The sequence below is a fragment of the Myodes glareolus genome, chromosome 2 (genome assembly GCF_982192425.1).
Source record: "Myodes glareolus chromosome 2, mMyoGla1.1, whole genome shotgun sequence".
Taxonomy (NCBI): domain Eukaryota; kingdom Metazoa; phylum Chordata; class Mammalia; order Rodentia; family Cricetidae; genus Myodes; species Myodes glareolus.
The window spans coordinates 109,947,348-109,963,453 of NC_142027.1; the positions used below are offsets into that span (position 1 = coordinate 109,947,348).

The 16,106-nt window shown below is 43.4% G+C and overlaps 1 protein-coding gene and 1 long non-coding RNA gene across 8 annotated transcripts in view; both read left to right on the forward strand.

Annotated features, from left to right (window-relative positions):
• Nucleotides 1-16,106, forward strand: part of Cux1 (cut like homeobox 1) — a 325,002-nt gene that overhangs the window by 89,039 nt on the left and 219,857 nt on the right. The gene's annotated exons all lie outside the window — the stretch shown is intronic.
• On the forward strand, nt 8,625-9,532 carry LOC146895466 (uncharacterized). Its single transcript, XR_014999361.2, has 2 exons — nt 8,625-8,720; nt 9,119-9,532. It is a non-coding gene; the product is annotated as an uncharacterized LOC146895466 (long non-coding RNA).

Sequence of the window (16,106 nt, forward strand, 5' to 3'; positions counted from 1 at the left end):
GCCAACCTGGGGTAAAGTAAGACCCCTGTGTTAGGCAAATAAGAAGGAAGGAGTAGAGGGTAGTAATACTTAACTGTGGCTGGGACCCAAGTGCATTTAGTCACTGCTCCGCTGCCTTTTATAGCCATGCAGGAGTGACTCAGCCTGGAAAAAGAGAGTCACTTAAAATAAAGTAGCCACTCCAGTGGGGCACAGCTTGGTCATATGCAGCTAGCTGGCTGGAGCCTTGAGGGGCACCTTGTCCTGTAGGGGGGTCTGGAAGAGGTGTAGTGCTCATGTAAGGGTGATCTTACAATCACCAGGTGTGGTTCAGGATGGCCACATATGACGCTGAATTTTTAAGTAGTATATTGATATTGTTGGAGGGAGAGGAGGAGGAGGAAGAGAGAGAGAGAGAGAGAGAGAGAGAGAGAGAGAGAGAGAGAGACCTTTGTATGTGTGTATATGCCCTATTGACCACTCAGCACTTCTCTTGCTTTCATTTTATCGCCAGACCTAGAAGGCTGCTGTGGCTGACAGGTTTCATACCCAGCTCCCACCCCCAAAGACAAGGTTTCTCTGTGTAGTCCTGGCTGTCCTGGAACTAACTCTGTAGACCAGGCTGGCCTCGAACTCAGAGATCCACCTGCCTCTACTGGTATTAAAGGTGTATTCCATCACTTTTCACTTTTGTTTTGGCTTGCCTTTAAGCCCAAAACCTCCACATTCAATTGAGCAAACACACAGCTGGATTTTCTGTTCTACACTGAACACATTCAGTCAACTGCACTGGAAACCCATGGACATCCCTTATGCCATAGACTGTGACTTTTAGGGGAGAAAGTAGGCCAGTAATGTTTTGCCAGACATGGGCCTCTCAGCAAGGACATTAGTGCTTAGAGGTACTCTAAACTACTCACATGCTAGGGACATGAGCAACCCTGTCACAAGCAATAACCCGTTGTGGAGATTTGGGGATCTGCCCATACCACTCAGTTGAGACTATGGCTCCCTCCATTTCTGATTCCCTAATGCTGGGATTACAAATGCACCTGGAGTTTTGCATGTTTGCTCAGGATTCAAACTTTAATCCTCATGCTTACATAGCAAGCACTTTACCAACTTAACTTCTCTGAAGTCTGCTTCTTATTTTGAGATAGGGTTTCACCGAGTTACCCATAGTGGTCTGTTATTATTATTTTAGATAAATTCTTCTTTTTGTAGGGCCGTGGGAAATCTGCAAGCAACCTTTTTAATTCCTTGTTTTTTCCTCCTTCAAAGCTCTCCATGTAAAGCCACTATGCACATTTTTGATTCATTGTCAAGAGGTCGCTCTAGTATCTGGCAGAATTATAAAGCTTGAATAATCAACCTGGGCGTTTAATCATTCTAGGATCATCTACCATCAAGTTACAATACAATAAGATTTTAACTAGAAAAAGTTTAAAAATTAAATGGGAGCTTTTAATGTTACCAGTTAAGCACATTTAGCCAATACAAAAACTCAAGTAGTTTTCTTAGTTATGAGGCAACCCCAGGGAAAAAGTTGCTCCAAGGATCTGGTGCAGCTCAAGCCACAGTATTCTTCCTTATTCCAGAAGGAGTTTGTAAGAGGTTTGGGAGGGCACGAAGCAGTCCTGAAGAACCGAGGGGTCCAGGGGTTCTAAGTAAGCATGCGTGAGCACTGCTAGTCCAGCCTTTCTCTCCCACGTACAGTGGTCTCTGCTGCAGGGGCTTTCATCTGCAGAACTATGCTTTGCCTATTTCCAATTTTCTTGAAAGATAAATATCTGTTCTCAGACCAGGTGTTGCAGATGTCCAGGTTTTTGACCCTGAGCAAAGTTCCTCACCATTCCAAATTTTGTGCCCCTTTCCTATAATCTGACTGATAGAGGTTGAGCAGCCCTCACCCAGCAATGAGTATAAGCATTTTGGATTTGGGAGCTGCTGCTGCTGCTGCTGCTGCTGCTGCTGCTGCTGCTGCTGCTTCTCCTCCTCCTCCTCCTCCTCCTCCTCCTTCTCCTCCTCCTCCTCCTCCTTTTCTTCTTCTTCTTCTTCTTCTTCATGTGTGAATATTTCTGTAGACCTTCATCAATTGCCCATCCCTAATCTACAATCCATAGATCTCCAAAACTTACAATGTTTGGAGCATGTCAGAGGATTTAAGGCTTCAGATGTTTGGATTAGGAGTGCTCTGCCTCTGACACGCATTTTGCTGGCGGGTGAAGTGATTTAGTGTGTAAAACATGTAGTAAGTGCTCACCAAATACTTTAAGTCCCTTGCCCCCTCTAAAAATAGCCCTGAGTTCTTTCTGGAGCTAGAAGGTATAGAGAAGGCTCCAACTACCAGCAGGAGCAGGCAGATAATGACCACTAAACAAATGGTGCACAAAGTAGCTTCAGGTGGTATATACACTGAAACAGCCTGGTAGCTTAGGTCTCTCATCCCATCACTGCAGATGTTGAGGCAAGAGAATTAGGACTTCAAAACTAGCCTGGGCAACTTGGTGAGACTCTGTTTCAGGAATAAACTGGGCTGGGGATATTACTTAGTGGTAAAGCACCTGCCTAGTTAAACAAAAACACAGGATAATTCAGTAGTGTGGGTGGATAAGGACCTTGGAGAAACTGAGATTTTTTTTTTAATCTAAGAATGAAAGTACCCCCTCCCCCTTTTTTACTGTCCCCAAGTCCAAACACGTAAACCCACGCCAGCAATAGAAATTCTAAAGCCACTGTTGGTGAATTTGGGTGAGTTGTTTGTCAGTGGGGTCCTTCAACTTTACGTAAAGGCCTATTGTGTTAAACAGAAAGACATCAGATCCCATCTTTCAAAAGATCAGGGGCTGCTACTGAATGTGGATTTTAGACATCGGAAGAATTCTTAAGTGACCCATGAAGAGTTAATCTCTCAGTGTCTCTGTTATGCCTGCTTTCAAGCAGCAGGGCCACCCATGGTCCCACCGCCATATACTCTTTATGTGAACAACAGATGAGGGCCCCAGCTCTCACTGAAGAGCCCTTAGAACCGGCAGCCTCTTCCTTCCTGAGCTGTGTGTCGCTTCCTCCATGTGTCTGGCATTTCTAGTGGGTTATTTTAAGCATCGTGGACAAATTATCCAAGCATTTAACAGCTGTGAAAAGGAAAGGATTGTAAAGAGATTTATGTGGACTAGAGTTTTGATGGTGACCTCTGTGAACCTCTCTCTGTGTTCTTATGGAGAAATGGGACTGATGGTCCCAGATGCTCAGTTGAAACACGTCAAGAATAATATGGCAAAGTAATTGAAGCTGTGTGCTTGTGTTGGATATTACTTTGAGGGAAGACATTGAGTTCAGGGGTAGATTCGATTTTATCTTGCGTATTTATTTTGAGTACTAGGCATGAAACCTAGAGCTTCCTGAATGCCAGGCAAACATTCTTCCCCTAAGTCCCAGCCCTTCACGGGAGGATTCTAGGCAACCATCGTACTCATGAGCCATTCCTCCATCTCCTTGCTGGGGAATTCTAAGCAAGTGTTCTACCTTCTTTTAAATTTTCATTCTGAGGCAATGTCTTACAATATCATTTAGGCTGGCCTTGAACTTGCCTTAGCATTCCAAGAGTATAGGTGTGTTGTCACTTATAGATGTGTGGGGTGGTAGGATATGTTTGGATTACTGTTTGTTATTTTCCAGTATTGGTTTTTGATCTTAACTCACAAACCTGAGTTGCATAAAAATTGACCCTATGAGGGACAATCCAGGCCCAATTGACAGACTAATTTAATTCATAACCTGGTGAGTTATTAGCCATGGTCTAGTTGTTGTTCCTAAAGGAGTCTTTAGATAGAAATCAGAACTCTTGGGGCTTCATTCTAACTGTTTTGCTTCTGGCTTGGTTTGCAGCCTGATCAAGCCCCATCACCTTTCATTTGAAAGATTTTAAATGATCAAGTAATTTATCTGTAATTTTACCTCTGCCAGCTGCTCAGAGCATGCAGAGAACTCACTAGCTTCTGCTGCCTGTCTCTCTCTGCAGGCTCCTTTCATCCTTGTCTGTTTTTCTCCATAACATTCATGGTAAGCTCTCTTTGGGTTTTTCCTTTCTGGACTCTTACATGCATTCGAAGATCTTTGCAAAGACCCTGTTATGTGTGAGGACCATGAGTTCACCAGGAATTTATTACTTTCTTGTTCTTGGTAGCTTGAGGGATATGACAGAACAGCTTATAATAGTAATTGACATTTATTGAGGGCTATCTGTTTATGTAGCTCTTTTTCATTTTTTTTTTTTAATGATAGAGTGTTATGTAGCTCAGACTGGCCTCAGACTTATTATGTAGCCAAGGATGATCTTGAATTCCCAACCTGCCTCCATCTATGAGTGGTGAGATTACAGGTGTACACTATTCTGCCTGTCTCCATCCACTCTTAAGTGTATGCCTCTTCAGTAAGTGCAGTGTTTTATTCAGGCAGAGAAGAATTGAGACCCAGAAAAGACATTAACTTGCTTTGTGTGTCCTACTCAAATCAACAAAGCTGGTGGGAGACACACATCTAGGCAAGCCTTCTGTAGGTCTGTGCCTGTGCAGGTCCCTGGGGAGTGCTTCCACAGTCTTGCAGCCCACAGCCGTCTTCCGGGTGCACAGAGCCAGCTGCCTTGTGGGATGGATCTCCAGAGCTGCCTCCTACTGCTGAAGCTGCCTGGACCAACGCCACCACCTTTCCCTGCCTGCTACTTAGCACATAAACGTTCCTGTGCACTTAGAGGAGAGTTGGAACTGATTCTTATGGTTTTATCTGCCCATCCTTTTGCCACCCCCCCCTCCAACTTCATATTTGAGAAGTCCCATCAGGCCCTTTGGCTCATGCTTCTTTTTTTTGGTGGTGGTGGTGGTGTGTGTGGGGGTTGAGACAGGGTTTCTTTGTGTGGCTTTGGCTGTTCTGGAACTAACTCTGTATACTAGACTGGCCTCAAACACATAGAGATTTGCCTGCTTCTGCTTCCTGAGTGCTAGGATTAAGGTATACACCACTACTGCCCATATCAGCCTCTTTGGAACCCTCCTATAATCTTGTGCTGACTGCATGCAGGATGCTGTAAAGAGGGTCTACTAGCACCAAGTGTGCTTAGATAGTGCTTCTTTCTTGGTACCTCAACCACTGCGAGGAGACCCAGCTTTGAGGCAGATGAAGTAAGTTCTTCCTTTACTAGCTTCTGTGTTACACTTATGGGAGCATTGCATTTCTAAGATACAGAGTGTGTTTCTGCTCTGAAAGCCTTTTTATCTAACAGTATCTTGCTGGTTTTCTCCATTACCTGAGTTGTGCTCATTAGATGAGTGTGGGCTGTAACCTTGCGCACTCATATTTCCTTCTATCTCTTGACTGGTAAACTATCTTCTGCTGTGAATGCCTGTTCACAGTTTCTTCTTCTGTCTTTCCTGCTGACATCTTTTGCTCACATTGGACCATTTGCTGATTTGTCATGCCCTTAGGTTTCCAGTCTGAATTCTCTGGAGAATTTGCCTTAGGGACCTCTCCCAGACCAAGGTGTGTATTGTCCCCTTGCTTACTGTACTGTCTGTCATGTGGAGCTGAATTGTTTTGGGGCAAGTGGGATTCTCACCCCATCCTGACTACCGTTTTCTTTTCTACATAATTTTTTTTCTCAATTCCAAATCTTCCTGTGTTTGTTCATTTGTTTTTGAGACAATATCTTACTAAGCTAAGGCTGGCCTTGAGCTTACTTTGTAGGCAAGAATACTGCTTCTTCTTCCATATCCTGAGTGTTGGGATTATAGGCATACATTGCCACTGGGTTTCTGTGGTTCAGGGCATGGAACCCAGGGCTTGCTTGGGTAAGCATCCTACCGTCTGAGCTATAGCCCAGCTGTTCTGGATCTTATTTTGGAACGCTGCTCTGTGCAGATGTCACCAGGGCACATCCTGGGTTCCTTCTGTTTTGCTTTCCGCCCCAGTCCTGGGCATTCTCTTTTGGTTGGTGATAGGTATGGCCTCAGTTTCCTTTTTTCTTTTAGAGTTTCTTGTCCTTCCCGTAACCAGTGACTAACTATTCAGTCTACCTGCCCCCAGGGAGCTGTCTCTGACTTCTTTGTCCTTTGTCAACCACCACATTCCTCATCAATGCTCCTGGATTGTCCCATCCACGTACTGTTTTGATGCTTCCAATGTTTTTCATGTCATTGATAAGTCTGATATTCTACAGACATCCTGTGCCCTTCATTCTTCAGTGCTAGGTGCACTGTGTCTGGGTCTTCCATCTTCTGCTAGATAAGTGGTTTACCACTGAACTAAATCCCCAGCCCTTCTGGCCACCAGTTCTATTTTCTCCTCTTCCTCCCAGGCTTGAACACATGCACACTTGGTAAGTAAGTAGTCTGTCATTTGCTACTTCTCACTAAATTGCAAGGCTAGTCTTGGACTGAACTAATTCTGTAGACAGCTGACTTTAAACTTGCAATCCTCCTGCCTCAGCCTCTTAAGTAACTGAAATGTTAGTTTTATGGGTCCACAGTGCCTGGCTTTGAAAATTTCTATTAAGTGAAAATTTAAATGATTTTTCTTATTGGGATTTCTTTTAATTTGTAGATTTGGACAGACTCAATGAAGTGTTCAGCATTTTGATAGTGTTATTGCAGATCATATTCTTAGGTGAGTGTAATTCCATGTAGGGCTCAGGGGACTAATGAAAACTTACAGGGCCTTCACTTAGGCAGCTCATTGCGTAGATACAAAGTAGTCAGAACTGAAGGATTGATCATTTTCATCTGGAGCAGAGCATAAAAATAAACCTCACTTTGTTATCATAGGTGGCTGTGATTAAGACAGGGTGAAAGGTCAGCTCTGAGCCTCCTACCACTGACAGTTTCTTGAGGAAGATGGAGTGTCTCTTCATCTTTGGTGCAGGTCATCAGTAGCTGAGAGCCATTACTGTCTATTGGCTGTTTGGTTTGTGTGAAATATGGGGTTGGGTGAAGCCTGCTTCCCCTAGGTCAGGTGTGTTCACATAATCAAAAGATCTGGGAACTGTGCAGCACATAACTCATATGCATGTGTACATGTGCTAGCTGCTCAAAGAAACACTTCTGCATTTTAAAACACATTTCATTATGCAATATTTTTAAGCTCCTGGGGAGAAGCTCAGTTAGCCAGTTTTTTGGGTCTTGCAAGATAGACATTTGTGAAACTGAAAGCTACTGGCAAAGCAAGGAAACATAAAGATTTCTCCTGTGTGTGATGTGCACTCGGCCCTGACTGTTCCCTTGACCTAATCTGAGATGTGTGTGTGTATGGTGTGTTGGCGTCTATTGCTTTGAATTAAAAGTTGAAGACAAGAATATTATTTATTTTGTATATAAACATCCCACAAACAGCATTTCACTTGCCATTTATTCATTCATTTATTTATTACATTTTAAAGTTTCCTTGTATATATACATGCATGTATGTACACCATTGCACACCATGGCATTTATGTAGAGGTCAGAGAACAACTTGTAAGAATCAGGCCTTCCACCCTGTGTACCAGGGATGGAACTTTGGTAGTCAGGTTTGTCAGCAAGCAACTTTACCCACTGAACCATCTTTCCCTTGCTCTTTGCTTATGATATAAATGATCGCTTTATAAAAGAAAAATATTATTTCTTTTAGTGACATGAATCCAGAAAAAGTGACCAGTAAATAAGTGTGTAAGGATCCAGAGGGGAAGTGAAAACATGATCAGGGTAGGTCAGAGTCGCTCCTTCCAGCTGAAGATAACCATGAGTTATAGTCATATTTTCTTGTTACTGAAAGAAGATTTTGAAAACTAATTCCCCCATCTTCTCCCCCCCTTTTCTCCTTCCCTTTCTCCCGTTTGAGCAAATCCATTTGTACATATAGTCAGATAAAAACGCTTGAGCATGTATTCATTGTCTTGAATGTAAGTGTGGGAATGCCAGCCAGCCTTTTTAAGTAAAGGAATTGATATGGAAGGAACCGGGGAGCTGAGAGCCGTTTCACTCTGAAATTCTTTTTGCATTAGCACATCTGCAGCATTGAGGACTGTGTGGAAAATTGAAATAGTGCTTCTATCCTGCCGTGTCTCCAGTGCGCCAATAAATCACCTTTTTCCCTTTTAAAATGTCTGGCCTTGTAATTTATGTTTGTGTAACCCATTACTAAATTCATAGTAGGTGTTTTAGTTGGCAGGCGTTGTTCTAGAGGTTCTGGGGGCACTGAAAAAAATTACAGAACCTTTGTATTTATACTTAAGTGGACATTTTAGTTTAGTTTTTTTGTTTGTTTTTTGCTTTAATAATGAACTGGGTTTTAAAATAATTGAATATATTATTATTGTGTCATATATGCCATAGTGCATGTGGAAGTCAGAGAACATTCTGAAATTGTTTCTTTCCTTTCACTGTGGATTCTGGAGATTGAATTCAGGTCATCAGACTTGGATGTCAAGCACCGTTACCTGATGAGTCATCTACTTCGTCCTGAATTTGAATTTTAAAAAATAATGATAATTTGGAACTGGGTATTTGCATTTTTCTTAGGTAAACAGTATCAAGACACTATTCTTATACTGTCAACTGTTATGAACTTCTTAATGGACTTTATGGTTTCTTTTAAAATTAAAATTGATAAAAGAAAATGATTGTGATATTGATATTGTATTAATAATATAATTTTCAATATGCTTCTCTTTGAATAGAAGACTAGAAATTCGACCCATGAGGATGGTTGGACAGGTAAAAAGTATTTGCCATCTAAACCTAATGAATTAAATTCAACCACCAGAACCCATAGTGAACCATCACACTTTTCCTGTGGCAGCTACCCCTCCCCCAATTAACAAATAAAATTTAAGAAAAATCTAAGTATGTAGTTAGGCATGGTGGTACATGAAGCTACTCAGGATGTTGAGGTGGGAGATCAAGATTTCAAGACTGGACTGGAGAATTCAGTAAGGCCAATTACAGTGTTATTTTTTAGAAGAAGGACTGGGGTGTAGCTCAGCTCTATGGTAGAACACTAACATTGGTGAGGCCCCAAGTGACACCTTCAGTATCCACAAGAAAAAGAAAGAAGTTTCTCATTTATCATTATTTATTCATTCATTCATTCATTCATTCTTATTTTGAAACAGGGTTTCTCTGTGTATCCTTGGCTGTTCTGAAACTCACTCTGTAGACCAGGCTGACCTTGAACTCAAAGATTCACCTGTTGTGCTGGGATTGATTAAAGGCGTGCGCCTCCATTGCCAGGCCAGAGCTGTGTGTGTTCACAAAGGAGAGAACTGACTCCACAAAGCTGTCTTCTGACTACCACAGGAGCACACCATGGCATGTGTGCACTCCCTCATGTTGCCACTCCCAATGTTAAAAAGGAGAAAAGATTCACTGTCCTCATTTAACAGTTTTAAAATTTCTTGTCTTTTGGCGACAGTTTCACTTACAAATTAAAGATGAATATAACATTCGTTGATTCTACTCACCGGTGTATGGACGTACATATGTGTGTTTTAAACAGAAATAAAAACGTTCAAGGTTTGTTCATATAATTGTGGTCTACCTTCAAAACATTTCCTCCTTTTCCTTTCTCTATCCCTTCCTTCCTCTTTCCTTCCCTTCTTCCTTCTCTCTTTTCCTGCCTTCCTCTTCCTTCCTGTTTTTGCTTCCCTTACTCCCTCCCTCCCTTTGTCTCAAATTCCTCCCAGTTTGGACTCAGATTCCTAAGGAATCAAAAGATGACCTCTGCCTTCTGAGTGCTGAGATTGTAGGCATGTGCCATCCGACTCCAGCTGAGACTTTGTAATTTTTAACCAAGCTTTGGAAAATAACCGTTGTGAACTGAGGACATAGCTCAGGAGAGCATTTGTCTTAGAATCCCCCAACAAGGGGCTGAAGGGGTAGTTCACAGTAGAGTATCTGCTCTGCTCCAGGTTCCATCTCCAGCCCTGGAAAACAAAACCCGAAGCCCAAAACATTATGTCTTCCAACCATAACTTAGAAAAACTTTAGTGTTTTACTGATTTTAATAATAATAATTCCCACTTTTCTTGTGTAAAAAGTTTAAAAAGTAACTTAAGGGTCATTAAAAGCTGTTTATGTTTATGGAGGAAGTCGGCTTTGTTTTGGTGGTCCTCCCACTTGCCCCCACTCCCTGGCTGGTTAATGATATATTCATATTTACCCTGCCTCTCAGCTATAGAGATCCCAGGGCCCATTTAGAGCACGATAATTCGTGCTTAGGCTCTTGCCTAAGAAGCCTTCCTATAATCACAACCTCTTCACTCTGAAAAACAAATGTACTCACTTGTTCCCGAGATTGTCCTAGCTTGGCTCAGTGGTGCACATTTGCCATCATGGCATTTTGGGAGGCTGAGTCAGGAGGATGAAGAACTCCAGATTAGGCTAGGTAAGACTGTGTCTCAAGGAAACAAAACAAAACACCAAACCAATAATGGACCTGTTTCAGGTACATTTGGAATTACCCTGGTCCCTCTGACCTACCTGTGAGTCAGGTTGCATGATAGGGTAGATAGAAATGGGAAAATCTGTCCTTGACTGCCTCCTGCCAAAGTTAGGCATTAAAAACACTGACAGTCTTTTTTTATTTTAGAGATAGCTTACTTGAGTTTTTGCTTTGTGCATTGTTTTGGTTTGTTTAGCAATTCTAGAGGTTGGATTAAAGTCTTTGTATGTGCTGACTGTTTTTCTTTTTCTTTTTTCTTTTTTTCCGTTTATTGATACACAGGGTCTCAGCATGTAGCTCAGTCTGGATTTAACCTTGCTATGTAGTCCAGGCTATCTTTGAGTTTTTGATCTTCCTGCCACCCTAGTGCTGGAATTACAAGCATATGCCCCCAAAACTTCCAAAAAAGACACGTTTTTAATTCAAATGAATGTTTTCCAAGCAGTGCCAGAATAAACACCTTTGTTGATGAAATAACAAGGAAAACCAAGCACTTTAAGAAGAAAATCATGGGCTAGAGAAATGACTCAGAGGTGTTAAGAGCATTGCCTGCTCTTCCAAAGGTCCTGAGTTCAATTTCCAGCAACCACATGATGGCTCACAACCATCTGTAATGGGGTCTGGTGCCCTCTTCTGGCCTGCAGGCATACACACAGACAGAATATTGTATACATAATAGTTAGATAGATAGATAGATATTTTTAAAAAAGAAGAAGAAAATCATTACTAGGAGGTTGAGGCAGGAACATGGCAAGTGGAAAAGCTACATGGGAAGATCCCGTCTCAGAAAAACAAAACAACAGGGTAGGGAGACAGTTTGGTGGGTAAAGCTACAGAAGCATGAGGACCTGCCTTCAATCCCAGAACTCTCATAAAGCAGGGTGTGGCAGCACATACCTGTAATCCCTACGTGCTTTGAAAGATGGGACAGGAGAAAGTCTAGAAACTCTGGAATCAACCTGTTATATGCAGGGCCAAATAACAAGAAACCCCATTTTAACACCTGAAGTGGTCCTCTAAACTCTATACTAAAGCATGAGTGTTCACACACACACACACACACACACACACACACACACACACACACACACACATACCTCAGTGAGGTGTGGATGACATATACTTGAAATTCCAGCCCTAGAGTGGCAGGAAGATCAAGACAAGGACAGCCTGGACTACACAGCAAGGTTAAGACCAGCCTGAGGTACATGCTGAGACCCTGTGTATCAATCAATAAGAGAAATGCCTTCATGGCAAGTGTGCAACGCACCATTGAGCCAAGCTAGAACGATCTCATTGTTGCTTGTTTCAGTGGATGGGAAACACATTTTATGGCATTTTCTCCCCACTGTTAATGCACCTTCTGGTCATTCATTCCCCATTCCCTGTCCCCAGACCACTGGTTCCCTGTTCTTGAGACTCATAATCTTGTCCCAGAAAGTGCTTCCAGCAGGGGAAAATGCTGTGCCAGAGACTGGGGAAGGGAGGCCGGAGGTGTTTATCGACCCAAAGACTCCTTCCAGATTTCCCTTCTACTTCTTTTCCAAAGCAAACTGGTGGTTTTTTCAAGTCAGCCACAGCCAAAGTACAGCAGGATTTGCTGTGTGTTTTTTACAAGGAGAGGAGCAAGCATCAGCGCTGCTCTGGGGGGGGGGGGGGGGGGAGAAAAGGCGCTCTCTCTCTCTCTCTCTCTTTCTCTCTCTCTCTCTCTCTCCTGCTCCCCCCCATGTGTATCTGTCTGTCTGTCTGTGACACAGGCTAGCAAGTACAGTGGTAAAGACATCTAAATGGCAGTGGGGGAGAAGATTAGACTAGAGATGAAGAAGGTACACGGATGCAGGAGGCCCTGCTGCACTTGCATTTCGTTCCCTAGTCAGTATTCTGGAGGACTGCTGTTACCCACAGGAACATGGGTGGAGTGAGCCATAGGGCAGGGGATATAGCTTAATAATACAGCACCTGCCTAGAATCTTGTCAGTGAGGAGCATGGTTTAGCAGTATAGCATTTTGTGAATTCCCATTGTGTAAGCCAGGCTGGTCTGGAACTCACCATTCTCCTGCCTCACCTTCCTGAGTGCTTCAGTTAAAGGTGTGTGTATCATGCCCAGCCATGGGGAGTGATAATTTACATTTTACAATTTTGTTTGTTTAATTGTGGGTGTTGGAGGGGAGCACACGTGCTGTAGCTCAAATGTGGAAGTCAGAGGACAAATTTTTAGAGTTAACACACTCCTATCATGTAGATTCCAAGTATCAAACTTAAATCTTCACACTTGGGGAAAACTGCCTATACCCACTGAACCATCTCACTTGCCCCAGAATGATGAGTCAAATTATGTTTATCTCAGAATCCCCATCCTCCATCCTTTATACCCCAGCCTGATAAGAGCCATCTATCCTCCACTGCTTAGTGACCTGATGGGCTAATGGTAGGCTAGCCTTCTCTGGTCACATGGCCCAAGTACACTCACTTGAGTGTGAACTGTTTTCATGAAGGATGAGGATTTTGTGTGGGTAAACCTGACTCGTTTCTCTCATGTCATGAGGGGGAGATGGTTTGCATATTATTGTCCAGAGAAATGCATCCAGTAACAGGTTAGGTGTTGTTCCTGCTCTTGTGGGGACAGGGCAAAAGAGGGCCATAGTGCCTGGGAAACCAGGCCTGTGCTTGCTGTGACCTTGGTCTTTTAAATCTCCTCTCAAATTTCTTTACATCCCCACTGAATTCCTCCACTCACCAAGACTCGGTATGTGTTTTCTCTAAAGCTTCTGAGCTCTGGGAAAGTTGGAACATCTCATATCCCCCCCAAGTCCATGATTCAGTACATTGATGCTGCATGTGTACTTGGTGCTTTCTGTATGCCGTTAGCCATATATTTCTGATTGACCCCTCCTTGGTCCAAGAGTGCTCCTGAATACCTGAAGCTATCACAGCTGTCTCAGTATGAGTAACCCACCTTGTGTTGTTCTTCAGGAGCAGACTCGTACTCAGAGTAGGGTAATCCTTCCTCAGAGCCATTAATATCTTGTTAGTGGTTCAGGACTCATCTGTAAGGGTCCAATATCTCTCATGGTCTACTACTCCCCTGTTTTGTTTTCATACTGAAGATTTGAAAAGTCAGAAGGGAAAGGGCAGTGTGCCTGGCTTCCTGGAGGCAGGTGGCTCTTTTAAAGCTGGGCCTTGTTATTGCCAGCCTGACCTTGTTTCCATGGAAGCAGCCAGCGGGGCAGCTTGTTCCTATCAGCCTGGGGCCCAGTGGAGCCTCAGCCTGGACAGGCTGTAGGACTGGCCCTCTCTCTGGTTCTTGGGAAGGAGGCCCAAATGCCCCGTGGAGCCTTTCTCTTCCTACTTCTATTGAAGCGGTCTAACTGACTATATAGTGCCATGCTGTTTGCCTCCCAAACATGCATGGGCTTCCTTTCTTCCCTGGAACACACCTTCAGTGGGAGTCCTGCTCAGAGGTGGTGGGTTCTCTGGAGAATATAGGGCTTCTCTTACAGTTTCTGGAGACAATTTTAAAGATAGAATAGAGGAAAAATTGTGTGCATGCATGTGTGTATTTGGTTTGGGCTTATATATGTGAAAGTGCATGTGGAGGTCAGAGATTGATGTCAGTGTTTTTCTCAGTTGTTTTTTTGAGACAAGGTTTCTCACTGAATTGGAGCTCACTGTTTTGACCATCAAATCCCAGGGAGCTGCCTATCTTTGCCTTCCTGTCACTGGGGTTATAGGTGTGCCCACCATAGGTTTTAGTAAAGCACTTTATCCAATAAGAGTCCCCTGCACCCCACCCCAGATACATCCTTTGGGGAATTTTGAATTTTTATTTTATTTTAATTTTTTATTACATTTGTGTGTGTGTGTACATGCTTGGGGCTGTGTGCATATGTCAATCAACAACTTTGGGGAGCTAGTTCTTTTCTGTGTCAGACTTGGTGGCAAGTGTCTTTACAGATTGAGCCAACTTGCTAGCCCAAATTCTATACTTTAAATTACCCCTCTGGAGTTTGCAGATATGTCTGTGGGTTCTGAGGAGTATTTGCATGGCTAAGCTCCAGAGCTGCTCTCAAGTCTTAAAAGAACAGAAAACACTAGGAATGGCTTGTTAAACCACAAACAAGGGAAAGGGTTCCTTCCTATTCTCTCTACCCTACCCCACCCCCCAACACACATCGTTTTTACTTCAAAATTATCAAACATGCCAGTACATTGTCTCCTGGGTCTGTTTTTGCATTAGGGTAGAAACATCCCCACCTTCTGTTCCAGTAGGTGGAGAAAGACTTCAATCCTAGAAGCACTGCTCATCTACCTTTTTAGGGTATTACAGGTTTAGCTTGAGGGCTGGAAGGGATCCAGAAAAGTATGACTCAGGGAGAAAAAGACTACTCCCAAAGCACGCAGGGTGGAGTGTCAGGGCCAGCACAGTAACATTCCCAGCGGGGAGACCAGCTGTCTGTAATGCAGAGACACTGGGACATAGACTTGCTTTCATAAAACAAATGAAATGGAACAAAAGTTTTTTGACTTCTCATTCTGAGAGGCCCAGTTTCTGCAGGTGTGTGTTTCGCTGACACCTTGTCCTCAGTGTTATTTCAAACAAAATGCACTTCAACAGTAGTTCCACCCCGCTCCTACCCCTGCTAGCTGGCTACAGAAAGGAGACATGCTGTTGCCCCATCCCCTGCCAGTCTCCTGACTTTGGGCAGAGAGTGAGCAGCATGTCTCCCTCCAGTGTGCTTGCTTGGGGTTTCCCCGCCTTGTTTTCCTTTTTTTCTTGGCCAGCCAGCAGTTCTTAGAGTCCAAAGCCTCTTAAGCAGAACCAGCATGGGACAGTGCCACCTTCTCCTCAAGCTAAAAGCAACTTGAAGACCCCTGCTCCAATTGCATCCTCTCCTCCAGCCCTTAGTTCCTGGTGTAGAAGGAGCAGTTCCAGGGGAACACAGCCTTGCTTCATTGTCTGCTGATGGATCACCTTAGCTTTTCCATGCCTCATTCAGCTCAGCTGGGAATCTGCTCTTCTTACAACTGATCATGATGAATAAAGAGGTAGCATCTGTGTTCAGTGCCGCATCATATTCTGCATGGAGGTGCCTGGTAGAGACCCCCTCTCCGAATCTTGATAAAGACTTACACTGAAGAAGGAAGGTGAACTCGTGTCCAACTAAGCCAGCAGTAGTGTTTCTCTGCTCATTTGGCTGTCCAGCCCTTCCACAGGCACTCACTGGGCCAGCCTTCATGTTTTCTCCCAGGTGACTGCTTTTCAGTGTCAAGTGTCACAAGCATGATACACAGTAAGGACTTAGGCTCAGCATCACTCAGAGCAAGAAGAATAATCTTGCCAGAAGTAAGTCTCTACAGCGTCCTTTCCTATGAGGTTTTGGTTATGACAATGGCTTTGATTGATTGTTGGCTAAGTTCTAAATGTAATTTGCTCTTTAAAAAAAAAAAAGACAAATTCTCATGTAACTCTGACTGACCTTGAACTCTCCATGTAACCAAGGTTAACCTTGTCTCCTGATCCTCACCCTTGCAAGTGTTGGTTATTGAGGTTACAGGTATGTACTAGTACCCAGCTTTATTTTTTTTTTTTAAAGACATAATTCCAGCTACTTAGAAGACTGAGGCAGGAAGATTGAGAGTTCAATGCCTGCCCGAACGA